The sequence below is a fragment of the Lissotriton helveticus genome, chromosome 5_1, assembly GCF_964261635.1.
Source record: "Lissotriton helveticus chromosome 5_1, aLisHel1.1, whole genome shotgun sequence".
NCBI classification, from domain to species: Eukaryota; Metazoa; Chordata; class Amphibia; order Caudata; family Salamandridae; genus Lissotriton; species Lissotriton helveticus.
In genome coordinates, this window is record NC_136065.1 from 1841774531 (window position 1) to 1841787709 (window position 13179).

The 13179-nt window shown below is 48.4% G+C and overlaps 1 protein-coding gene and 1 long non-coding RNA gene across 4 annotated transcripts in view; one reads left to right on the forward strand and one right to left on the reverse strand.

Moving 5' to 3' along the window:
* Positions 1–13179, forward strand: part of FAM117A (family with sequence similarity 117 member A) — a 105732-nt gene that overhangs the window by 29230 nt on the left and 63323 nt on the right. The gene's annotated exons all lie outside the window — the stretch shown is intronic.
* The window catches only part of LOC144755891 (uncharacterized), a 226891-nt gene that overhangs the window by 26316 nt on the left and 187396 nt on the right, over positions 1–13179 (reverse strand). The gene's annotated exons all lie outside the window — the stretch shown is intronic.

A 13179-nucleotide genomic window follows, 5' to 3' on the forward strand; every position in this document is an offset into this window, starting at 1 on the left:
TACAAAATTGGCACCGGCTCATAAGTGTTTTTGTCTACATTCACAGACCCTTAATAGTGACTTTCTAAAACTGCCTATGCAAAATGGTATTACACTTTTAAACAATACTACATATAGAATGAAATAAAGACTTAAGATTTTTTATATAAAAGAATTGAAAGGTACAAGACTCAAAACAAATTTATGCTATCTACCTGTATGATGAAGTAAGAATCTTTGTAGTCTGGAATGTAAATGAAAGAGAAATTGAGAAAAAAGAACCGTAAGAATCATGGCTCTTGGTGATTTGAAACAATAGGTAAAGATGATAGTGTTTTCAAGTAAAGAGGGGGAGACCGAAAGAATAGAGTGCTTACCGCGCTGCCGGTGATAATTCCAACCCGGCTGGACTAAACAATTTCAGGAGTGGTTATTCTCTCTAAAAACACCTGAGGATGAGAGTGAAATAAGTGAATGGTTACACTCTACGTGTAATATATGGTGAGACATTATTAGGGGTGTCAAGACGAGGTGGATAGCCTCGACTCGCGATATAAGTTTTTGTGAAATGATTGTTATCTGCTTGTGATTATCTTAAATGTGCAACAGGGTTACAATATAACGATGGGGCGTGTGGATTACTTACAGCGCTGAACAGTTTGTGGTAATGTAAATAGTTAATGCATAGTTGATAATGTAGGAAGGTGGATATCTGACTATGGTTACCCCCAAACTTGTTGCCTGGTGTTTAGCTGGTTTTTGACTTTAGTTGGCCTGGGATCCTGCTATCCAGGGCCCCAGGCTAATTGCTCTCTCCTTAAAATGGACTCCATGTACCTTAGGTACATACACAATTGGAATTGGCACACCTTATTGGCCCCTGTAACAGTGTACCCAGGTACCCAGGGCATAGGTGCTTCCAAGGCCTACCAGGGGCTGCAGCATGTATTGTGCCACCCCTGGCCGGGCCTCCATATTTGACACAACTGGCTGATCACTCAGCTGGGGTAAGTCGGTGTAACCACCCCTTACTTAGGTGTAGTATGCCTATACCTAACCTAAAATGGGCACATATGTTCCTGTCAGCCACTCCTATGGAAGGCCTCATCAATCCTGGAGGCAGAGTGCTTGGGAATATGTGAGATAGTGCTCTGGCATGAGCTGAGCCTGTCTGCAGCTTTCGGAACCATGTCCTTTAGCTGTTTCATGATACTGCCATACCATATACTCTTAAGTGCATTATGAACCTCGCGGTTAAATGCTATCTTGGGTTTGGCTTTATCAAAACGTGTCGAGTAAGGTGTCATACGAATTGGAATACTACCCCCTCGCCAGTTCTGGCGACGGGGGTAGCATTCCACCCTTCTAGAGGGACACGACATGTACCTAGCCTGAACCCCGGTTAAAGTTAAACAGAGCCTTAGCATCCCAAAATGGATGCTGCCACCACAGACACAAGTCTGACCTCCTGCTGCTGGGAGCCCTTCCAGCGAGGGCAGCTTGGACAAAGGGTTTCCTGCCTGGGGAGGTGCTAGCACCACTCCAGACGGGATTTTGTGTATTGGGTAGGACAGGGCTGAATAGAATCAGACATGCCTGGGGCACACAAGGTGTCCCTGTGCATAGGCCAGTTCAAACCGGTGCTGGGGCTTTCCAGCCCCAGTCCTGGCGCGAAACTGGACAAAGGAAAGGGGGTGTAACCACCCCCCTTCCTGGTCTCACCCAGAGGAGGGACCTAGTAGGTGATCCGGCCCCCCAGATTCGAATAAGAGTGGGAGCTGTGTCCTGAGACTTCAGATCATCCTGAATCAACTTGAAATACAGAAGAAGACTGGACTTTGACATTCTGCTGCTCAGAAGACGGAAGAGAATCTCCCTTGTGGCCAAGGAGTGACCACCCTGTGAACACAGGCACCAACCAGCAACTCGACGTCTGCTTTGCCGCCGCCTCCTGCCGGAGCCCGAGCCCAGAGCCTGACAAGACCCAGACTCCCAGACTTCTCACAGCCCGATCCACAGTCCCTGCAAAGAAGGGACCCGTGGAGGCACCGAGAGACGTGGGACCGGACCTCTTGGAAGACCCCCGAAACGCTGACTGCGCAGCATCAGAGGCACCCTCGACGCTGTGCTTTGGGGTTTGAGAAGCCCCAACCTCGAGCAGCCCTTGCACCGAAGATCAGCCCCCCAGCATCTCCACGATCTGCGTGGGGCCCTTTTGCATTGTGCCACTCGACGCGCCTTCCCGTCCACTTGCCACGCGGCTAGTGGCCATCTTGGCGACGAAACCTACAACTTTCACTGCAGGTCTGGTTGCTCCAGACTTGCCCTTGCTCCTGTAAAAAGGAGCCCCTGCTCTGACCTTGCTGGTCCGAGTAACAAGCCTTTTTCGATTCCTGCGTGGCTTGCATTAGCCAAGGCCTGTTTGCTTCAATCAAGTTGCCGACACCGCCAACAGCGAGAAGCCTGCGTGGGACAGCTCGTGACCGACTCCTGGACGTCTTCGACCCCTCGTGTCCACGTGGCTGCAGAGAGAAGCTACACCTCGACGCCTGTCTATGTGGTGTCCTTTCATTTGGTATTCAAGGGATTGTGTATGGTAAAACAGCTTCGTTCACATGCCTTTACAGAGTTTAGCCTAAGACTGCTTAGTCCATGCTACCCCTAGGATAGCTTGTCTATAAGGTTGACTTTACAACCTGCACCATAAGGGTTGCTTGGCATGGTACAAGGTGATCACTAGAACTAGTGAGCATCATATACCAGGCCAACTTCTCACAGATAACATCACAGAAAAAATAAAATTAATAATAAGAAAGGAAGAAATAATAAACCTGTCGAGCTCTGAGGTCCATCTTAAGCATGTAAGAGTGCATGGCGCCACATCAATGACCCTATCAATCTGTGGGGAGAGGGGAGCTGATTCACCAGGAGCGCGTCTCAGATAAGGAAACCTAGGGTTAGTTGTCTTGTGAGGTGATTCTCGTTATACATGTCTCTAAGGAGAGTGGGGGACAAGCAGGGAGACCAAGCCATCTGGATTGACCCAGAGGGTAATGCGCTGATGAGAAGTGTGTTGATGTCGCTGCAGTCAGCATGTTAGGAGCCTAAGGTGAAAGCGCTGCTTTTCTGGGGACAGTACATGGCAGAAAGTGGTGAAACTGCCGCCCTGCCATTTTGTGGCATGCAACAGTCTCGTGTAGGACGTATGGAAGTCATGGTGGACGTTCATCAGGTTTGATTTCCATTTTAAGGAGAAAGGTCTCCCAGCATTCGCCTCCTGTGTGTGTGTCACCCCACATATGAAGCAGTATAAGGATGTGGACTTCTGCTCTTGTCCATGTCAATAAGGCTCGGAGCTAGTGTTGGGGGTCTGGAGGGGTGAGGGATTTCCAGGCCATTCATACATGTAGCCTTTGGCCTATTCAAACGCAATAGTTTGAATAGGACAAAGGCTAAATGTATGAAGTGATGCAGGTGTTTATCACCGTTCTTCTGAGGGTGTAGTCCCAGCTGGCAGGATTCAGGAGTGGGAGTGAGTGCGAGCGCCACCATTTCTGCCACCAACGCAGTGATCTACTGTGGTGCAAGCATGCGCTGGATGCGCTTTGGAGACAGATGAGTGCGGTGTATTTAATTGAACTGCGTGAAGCTGGAACCTGGGGTTACGTGAAACACCCTTCACCAACTGTAGAGCGCAGGCCCAGGCCACATCTGAGAAAGATTGCTGTAATACCTCATTCCATCTGGTGCGCAATTTCGTCATGTAATCTGAGAGTGGCATGTTGAGTGCCGTGTACAGTGGTGTGATTGCGTGTTGAGAGCTTGTGGCAGTCCGTATTGGGTTCACTATTTGTGAGTTGGTTGGTTCGACATCTCCCGAGTTCCATGTCTCGTGGATCATATGTTTAAAAGCATAGTATGTTAAAAATTGTCCACTGTTCAGCCCGTAGGTCTCCACCAGTCCCTAATACATGAGCATTTCATCATTTCATCATTATAGAGGTTGCCCACATGTGTGCTCTTTACCTCCCGCAGGAAGACCAGAGCATCATCCACGTATAGTGAAATTATGAGATAAAAGTTTCATTTGCGAGTGCCTGCTTCCAAAGGTTCTATGGCCAGTGCAAAAATGAGAGGGGATAGCTGACAACTCTGTCTGGTGCCTCTGCATATATTGAACCTGTCCAAGATTACTTGCCTCGTGTTCACTCGTACTGTGGGGCAGCATAGAGGATGCGCCCAGACCAAATATCCTGGTCCAACCCCATTTTGGTAAGGGCGAAATCCCAGCTCAGTGTGTCGAATTCCTTTTTAATGTCTAATGCTACTGCAACCCGAGCAATGGCGTTGACCAGTATGTGGTGCAAGAGGTGCAGGAGACGACGGATATTCATGAATGTACTGCATCCTGGATTGATCTGTGTGTTGTAGTGACTGAATAAGAGGAAGGAAGCGATTCGCCAATTTCCTGCCCAGCATTTTACAATCCAGATGCAGTAAGGATAAGGGGCGATATGATTGAATGTCAAACCAGTCCCTGCTGAGTTTGGGCAGAGCCACTATCATTGCCTCGCGTTGCGAGTACCGTAAGTGGCCCTGCTCTCTAGCCTGATTCACCACGTCAAAAAGGCGTTGTGTGGTATGGGTAGGGAAGGTGGCGTAGTATTCAACTGGTAATCCATCAGTGCCCGGGCTCTTACTACGAGCAATTTGGGATATTGCTGCCCTGTTCGCCTTGTTGTATTGCATTCAGCCACACCAGCTGTATCTCACGTATGTGGCGCGGGCCAGAAGGACCGGTGCAGATTAGAGCTCATTGTAATAATCATGGAAGGTCCCGTTAATGTCCAGCTGTGAGGTAAGCAGTCCTTCGTTGGTGGATTGAATTGCGGACTCTCTGGGACTTTCTGCTAGACCTCTCGCTTGAGCCAAGCAAGTAATCTCCCCGAGTGGTCCCCCCTCAGCATGCTGCCAGGCAGTTTCGCTGCCTGTAGTCTTGTTTATTCGGCACCTTCTCAGTGTCTTTTCGCTGCATGCGCAGTTCTTGAAGCTGCTCGTTCGAGGTCGTATGAGGTCACCCAGTAAGCACCTGCGTATCCCCTAGGAGGCTGCCAAGCAGTGGCTGTGCACCACCACTCTATAGCCTGTGAAGTCGCAGTGTCCCTATTGAGTGTAAAGTACCGATCAATGCATTGGGTGGAAAAGGAGGGGGCGGGGGAGGGGCAGACAAGGCCTCCTCCTGCAGACGCCAGGTGGGTATAACTGGGCATGGGCGTCCCCCATCTCAGAGTGAGGTGCAACAAGCAGTGATCAGAGTATGCGTGCCAGGAATTCTGCCCCAGAGATCTGAGCACCGAGTTAGGCTGTGCATTAGATAAAGTCAATTATGGTGTTCCAATCTTACAAGTTACAAGTTTATTATTAACTGTACAATTAATTAAAATCTTTACAGTAAAAGGAAAAGATACAGAGACCAATGATTGTAAGCTTCTTTGCTTGGTAAGGTGTGTGTTACTATACTAGGCAATTTATTTATTTATTTTAAAAATGTATAAAGCGCAGCGTATACCCGTAGGTGTCTTGGCGCTATGACTTAGCTGAAAATCTCAGAGGGAGCATGAGTCTACCTTAGAAAGTATTGTCCTGATCAGTTTATTGGTCAAATAACCAGGTTTTTATCAATTTTCTGAATTGAAGTAGCGAGGGTGCCAATTTTATTTCCTCTGGAAGCGTATTCCAAAGTCTGGCTGCAGAGTTGGTGAAGCATCTATCGCCCCATGTCACCGTCCTAGTGCGTGGCACTACCAGTAGATGTCTCTGTTCAGATCGTAAGGATCTTTTCGGTAGGTAATAGAAAAGTTTCTGTTTGAGAAATGCTGGTCCAAGACCCTTGAGGGCTTTATAGGTGAGACACAAGGTCTTGAATCTAATGCGATTTCTCACTGTTAACCAGTGGTAGTTCCTTATAGCTTGCTTGGTGGACTGAAACTTGGGAATGCCAGCTAGTAGCCTTGCGGCAGCGTTTTGTATAAGCTGCAGTTTGGCCACCACCCATGCCTGAGCATTTACAAACAATCCATTGCAATAATCAAGTGATGAGAGTACTAAGGAACTCACCACTGTTTTCCCTGCACTCTCAGGAAGATAGGGCAGGATTTTCCTGATGATCTTAAGCTTATAGAAGGCAGACGACGCAACCTGATTGGCATGGCTGGAAAAGTTAAGATTGTCGTCGAATATAATTCCTAGATTCCTGACCTTTTGCACAGGTTCTGGGGGGCTCTGAGTGGGGTCGGCCACCAAAAGGTGGACCACTGTGGCGATAGTTTTCCAAAAATCATTACCTCAGTTTTATCAGAGTTTAGACGTAAGCAGTTCTCAGACATCCATTCCTTTATGGCCAGCATGCCTTCTTGAAACCTTACGGCTACCTCCTCACCATCGTTCTTAATTGCGATCACCAATTGGGTGTCGTCGGCATATGAGGTAAGGCTCATCCGGTAGTTCTTGATTACCCTTGCTAAGTCCGACACATAGATGTTAAAGAGTGTCGGACTTGGGGATGAGCCTTGCGGAACGCCACATGGGAGGGCGAGCTCAGTAGATTGAAATGCGCACAGTGTCACTGCTTGCGTTCTGTTGGACAGAAATGAAGCCAGAAGCTCCTTGGCCCTTGAGCGAATGCCCATTTCCTCGACACGGTCAATCAAGACAGCATGATTGACCGTGTCGAAGGCCGCCGAGAGATCCAGCAGGACCAGTATCGCTGTTCCTCCTTGGTCCCTGATGGTTCTGATGTCATCGGCAGCCTTTATGAGAGCAGTCTCTGTTCCATGAAGTTTCCGGAACCCAAACTGAGACTCATCCAGGAGGTTGTTTTGTTCAATATATTCAGCTAGTTGGCTGTTCATTGCTTTCTCCACTATTTTGGCCAGGAAAGGCAAACTGGCGATAGGTCTATAGTTTTTGAGAGTTGTTTTATCTAGACCCGTTTTTTTAAGGAGAGGTTTCAGTAGAGTGTTTTTTAACTTATCTGGGAAGATCCCGGATTGGAACATGGCGTTGCAAATAGGAGTAATGACTTTACTAACTACGTCAATTACTGGAATGAGGATTTTAGGGGGGCAGGGATCTAGGGATGAGCCTGTTTTTACCTGTCTCATGAGATCTCTTATCTCCTGATTCGTCACATCCCTGAATCTAGTAAACGAACAGTCCGGATTATTTCTAGGTGGTTTAGATTGTGTGTTGGTATTTGATGAAGTAACCGAAAATTCCGAATATATGTCGTTTACTTTTGAAAAGAAGAAACCTGCTAAATTATTGCAGAATTCCTGTGAATGGGGAGGGCTCAAGTCTACCACTTTCCCTGCCAGAGTCTTAACTACTTCAAACAATTGTCGACTTGAGTTTTTTGATTTGTTAATTTGCTGCTCAAAGTAGTTTTTTTTTTCCACCTGAATCATTTTTTTATAGATGGTAAGTTCGTCTTTGTACTTGGCTTTGCTTATGTTGTCATACGTCTTGCGCCAGGTTCTTTCCTGGTTCCTGCAGATCTGTTTTTGCTTTCTGAGGGTCTCTGAGTACCACGGAGCTGAAGGTACTTTCCTGTTTTTCGATATAGTTTTTAGTGGAGCATGCATATCCACCGCATTGCCTACCCAATTGAGAAACTGCCCTACTGCTTCAGTGGGGTCAGACTGAATATTCGGGCAAGTATTAGACAAGGACATCCTAAAGGTTTCGTAATCGATGTCCTTCCATACTCTGAATTTATTTTGGAAAAGGGTCTGTTTAGCGGGGTTAGTTCGTTTAATCGGTAACTGACACAACATGGCATGGTGATCTGTCCATGTGAGAGGCAGAATTTTAGATACCTCCAACTCACTGATGTTGGAAGAGATGGCGTCCAAGGTATGTCCAGCATCATGTGTTGGTGCTTTTATGTGCTGGTTTAAGCCCAGTGTGTGACATTCTGCCAGTAGAGCTTGTGTATCAGCCTCGTCTGTCTTGTCCAGATGGAAATTTATATCTCCTAATGCCATAAAGGAGTCCTCAATGGCTAGAGGTTCCATCCAAGAAGTAAAGGCGGAAAGAAATTCTGCGCGAGGTCCTGGTGGTCTATAGATGAGCACTCCCTTAAGGTTGTGTGAAGCGTTCAAGTTGATGGCAAAGTGTAACGCCTCACATGCCGGCGCTGGTACCGGGGAAATTCTAACTGGGAAAATATCCCTGGTAATGATTGCCAGGCCTCCTCCTCCTTTTTCCCCCCTGTCTGTCCCGCCTATACACCTTAAAGCCGTCTGGTACTGCTACCTGAAGGTCGGGCTCGGATGTATCATCCATCCATGTTTCGGTTACAAAAAGGATATCTATTGCGTGGTCCACAATTAGATCAGCGATATCCTGCCTATGCCTAGCCAGGGAGCGAGCGTTAATGAGGGAAATGGATATGGCAGAATGTTTGGCGGTGCCATCAGTCAGATGTTTGACTTTGTTATTAATTAGGGGAATGATGGATTTGCAATCCCTACACCCAATTTCAGCTTGATCTGAAAGATCCTCTGGGTTGTGATGGCTACAAGTCGTCAATTGTCCTGGGTTCAACTTACGTATTTCTTCAGAGGAGTAAGTAGTCCTTTCGATATCAAATGACACAGGGGGTATGGCGCTGGGCGCGTGTCCGGCGCTGACGGGCGCAGACGGGCTTGCCTCTGGCGCGCGGACGGGCGATGTTTTTGTTTTTATACATACTTTGGGCGGGGCGGGAGGAGGGTGGGAGGGGCGCCGAGCTCTCCGGCGAGCCTGCCCAATCTAAGATGGCTGCCAAAGTGGTGTTCAAAGCTTCCCTGCGCCTCGATAGAGCGACGCTGTGGAAAGGGGGTGTTTGTGCCTCAGCGAAGTAGTCTCGCTGTAGGGGGTGTCAGGGATGTTTAAAAGCGCTCCAAATAAAATATGGTACAATTTTTAAAACAATTAGTAAACAATTAGTAAATCAATCGTTTTTTTAGCAAAGGTGCAAGAGAGCACAGTAGACCTCCGGCTTCCGCCTCAGAGGGAAACAGCAAGCATTATCACAATTAAAAGGAGAAGGATAAAAAAAAGAAAAAAAAAAGAAAAAACAATATAAAAAAGCAGAATGTATTAAAAGGCACCCCTGACTGAGTCCCATATGATTGGCATTTTACCAACCTTATATGCCTTGGAATTAGTCTGTGCAGGGGACGTTTCTTTATTTAAGAGGCTTGCAGGAGGGGCAATGTCAATGGTCCTACATAGTGAGATCACATCAGCTTTAGTCCGCTGCTTTCACCGTGGGCTTCCCATGTGTTGGAATACTTTCGTTATTGCCCTTTAAAGCTGACCTAATTTGGTGAACGAATTTCGCCAATCTCGCTAGGGTCATTGTGTCGGTGGTGGACCAGCACAAAGCTGATACTTCAGAGCATGATTTTATACTCCGATTGAGGCAGATCGGACGCAGCAGTCGCCAACGTTCATTGTTGAGATGAGGACAGCAGCAGAGAAGGTGCAGCCAAGATTCCCTCTTGTAGGTGCATAGCCTGCAAGTTATGGATTCCCCTCTTTGAGCCCATGCGGGGTTGAAGTCTGCTATCCCAAGCATGGTCAGTCTCATGTAAAGAATTTTACTTCGGGTCTGTGTTGTAAGGGCCTCGCTTAGATATTGTTGAGCTTTTCCTACCGTGTATGAATTATTCAATGGGTCCAAGTGGGAGCTTCGGCGAACGGTTTTATAGTCCAGGTCAAAAGAAATTTCATACACTTTTTATTAACCGCTCTCTTCCAAGCGTTCAGTGGAATTTCATGTCGCGGGAAATTTCCTTCGTCAATCTTCAAGGCTTTGATTGCATTTCCCAGCCTGATATGCCATATCGAGGCTGGCCCTTCGAAGATGGATCTCAAGTGGAATTTTAGGGAGTTTGCCGGGGCCCTTAATATCCTTAGATACATCTTTATAAGCTCCCCCTGGCAGATCAAGTCTGGCCTCGCTAGACCAAGCTCCAATCTCAGCCTGGTTCTTCTTGCTGTCCTTGGTATGTGAAGCACAGACTTGTAAGCCTTAGCTTGGGCTCAATTGAGAAGAGCGTCCAGCTTCCCGTCCTGCAGACGCCAGGTGGGTTTAACTGGGCATGGGCGTCCCCATCTCAGAGTGAGGTGCAACAGGCAGTGATCAGAGTATGCGTGCCAGGAATTCTGCCCCAGAGATCTGAGCACCGAGTTAGGCTGTGCATTAGCTAAAGTCAATTATGGTGTTCCAATCGTAGTACAAGGAGTACTCGCGGTTCACTGGGTGCAGGAGCCGCCATATATCCTGAAGACTCTTCCGCAATAGCCATCAACTGAGTTTCTGGGCAGCCAGTCTTGCAGCGGACGCCCAGAAAGAGGTATGTGGAATGGTCAAGATTCATGTACGTGGCGCAGTTAGTCCCTATCCCAGAGACCAGGGGAAGATGGGTCCCCGAAAAGTATCGGTGTAAGTATCAAAGAACCCCATCCCCTCTTGATGTGTATTGGGAGCGTATATTGCCGCCAGTGCGATAGGTGCCCAGGGTCACATATTGGCCGGACATGTCTACCCTCTGTGCATGCAAGACATTAGGTACCCTTGGCGAGAGCCCTGTGAGCAAAGGAAGATGTGCAAGTGCCATACTCCTGCCCTCTCCTTTTGGCACAGAGCTTGTGTAGCACAGTGGCGTTGAGGTGTTTCCTGGAACATAGCAATATGTATGTGATTCCGCTTTATGTAAGCATGGTTGAAATAGCGATTCGTCGCGGTAGCCATGCCCGAACATTCAAAGTGATGATCTGGTATTGGGGCATACAGGTGTCAGCCTGTGTGTGTGTGTGTCACGGCAGGCACTATGTAAGGGAGAAATGTAAAGCCAGTGAGTCTGCCTCCCAGCCGGCCCTCAGAGTCCAGGGAAACCCATAGTTTTGAGTGACCTGCAGGAAGACATCTGATACATTTAGGAATAACGTAACATAACAGGTGTATTTGTAAAGCGCACGATTACCCTTAGGTGTCTTGGCGCCGAATAACAGATGTTTATTGTTACCCAACTCAATGGTACTCATTTTATCGACCTCCGATGGATGAAAGGCTGAGTGGACCCGCCGGGATTTGAACCTGTGACCATGAGGTCGAACACAGGCCCCTGCAGTGGCTGCTTAGTCCACGGAGCCACCAGACCCGGATACAAAGCATCTTGGTGAACTACAACATACAATTTACATGCCCTAGGAGGGCCCGTCCAGAAAACCACTCTCAATGAAAACACTCGGGTGAAAAGAAAAAAAAGCAGCCAACAGTGGATTTCATAGAGGAACCTTGGGGTGGCATGGCACCGGATTGGGCGGCTTTGTACGACCCCAGTCTATTTGCGAAAGTGTTCTGCGATTCTGTGGTGTGGGCCCAAAACATGAAAATACTTCACAGCCCCATGTGCAACAAGTCTTCCCTTCGAGCAGGTTACCAGACCTGGAATGAAGCTGGACAGTGCAGAACGATCAGTTCTCTGCTTATAGTGTCCCAGTCACAGGTCATCGGCTGATCTGGGTGTGACCTTCGGGCCCTGGTAGGCCTCCACAGATTAGCGGACCGAGTCACTAAAGTCTGATTCCCAACTCTGATTGGTGCGCATTCCTGAGGGGAGCAAAGGAGTTTGTGCTGTGGAGAGAGGCCTCCACTACCGCACGTGCTCGCTCCTTTATCCCTAGACGGTTGCTCCCCTTGAGGGCGGCACCTTCGACATCTTGGCTTGGGTATGATCCAGTCGCCATCAGCTTGTTCGGGAGATGGTGACTGTATCGAATCCATCACTTGGAGCCATGTTCACACGTCTTCTGGTGAGTGGAAGATGTGGGTCTTGTCGCCATTGATAATGTTGCTTGGAGGGAAACAGAAGAGCAAACTTAAAATACAGCTCCCGAAGATGTTGCTTGACTTGTGAGTATGACCCACGCCAATATTGCACCTTCATGGTGAAATATAGGTACATTATTATCCGAGCACTTTCGTAGGACCAGGGGCCTTTGTGGGAAAGCATTGTAGGAGCAGGTCGGGGTCATTGTAGTTGAGGAGACATGCTATGAGGGGCCCGGGAGATCCAGGGTGGGGGGAGACTCGACCTGGAGTACAATATGTGCATCCATGGAGAAAACATTTGTTGCACTACCCTACAGGACATATATCACTATCCAGTCTTCTAAGAATAACTCTACGCTGGGCCCTCAGCCTGCTGCTGCAAGCCCAGTAGGCGGATGTTAGTTCGCCTTGACCTGCCCTCCGCATCCTCTGCCCTGTGACAACCTCCTTCTCCACTTGCTTCAAGCATTCCCGTTGGTCCTGTTTGGATAGGCACACCAATGCTAACGCTGATTCAGTGTCTTTAATCTGCTCTGACAATTTGCGGTGGTCATCCCGCAGCACATTGACTTCCACGGAGAAAGAGTCCATGCTAGTTTCCAGGGAGGACTTGGTGTCCATAATTGCTTGGAGCACTCTGTTGAATTGAGTGGGCCTACAGGGTCTACTCAAGGTGTTGAAGGGTGCCTAGTGTCTTACCCACTAGCGCAGAGTCCATCTGTCTCGCCATTACCTGCGTGCTGTGGTTTGGTACCTTTTGGGTTTCACCATCTTCGCTAGCCAATGCCCGCCGAGCAGAGGGAGAATGGGTGTTGGTCAGTGCAGTGGGAGTCAGGCCGGCACTTCCACCATGCATTTGTTGAACTGTGCCACCAAGCATGCATTTAGGCGTGATTTAGGGTATCTCTGTTAATGCACACAGTAGAATCGGGTCTGTGGTTTCCTCTACAGGTCAGTAGGCCAGTGGACAGGCTACCCTGTGAGAAGTTGGAGGTGGGAGGCCAGTGTAGACAGTCACACAGCCTGGGCTGCTCTGCCCAACCAGTAGTAAGCAGCGGCCCCTGCTCGTTTTTAGGTCGAGCCTGTCCCATTCCGCAAGGAATGGATAGGATCGAATTCATTTCGGCAAAATCCTCTTCAAACTAAGGGGTTTCAGCCCGGCGTTTTCTTGCAGTTCACGTCAACATGCACGAGCATTCACGGCCAGGGCTTCTCCTCCCCTAGCAGCACTCCTCCCACACCAGCAACTCCCCCCTCCCACACCAGCACCTCCCCTCTCTCTCCCCGCAAACACAGCCTTGCCTTAGCAGCAC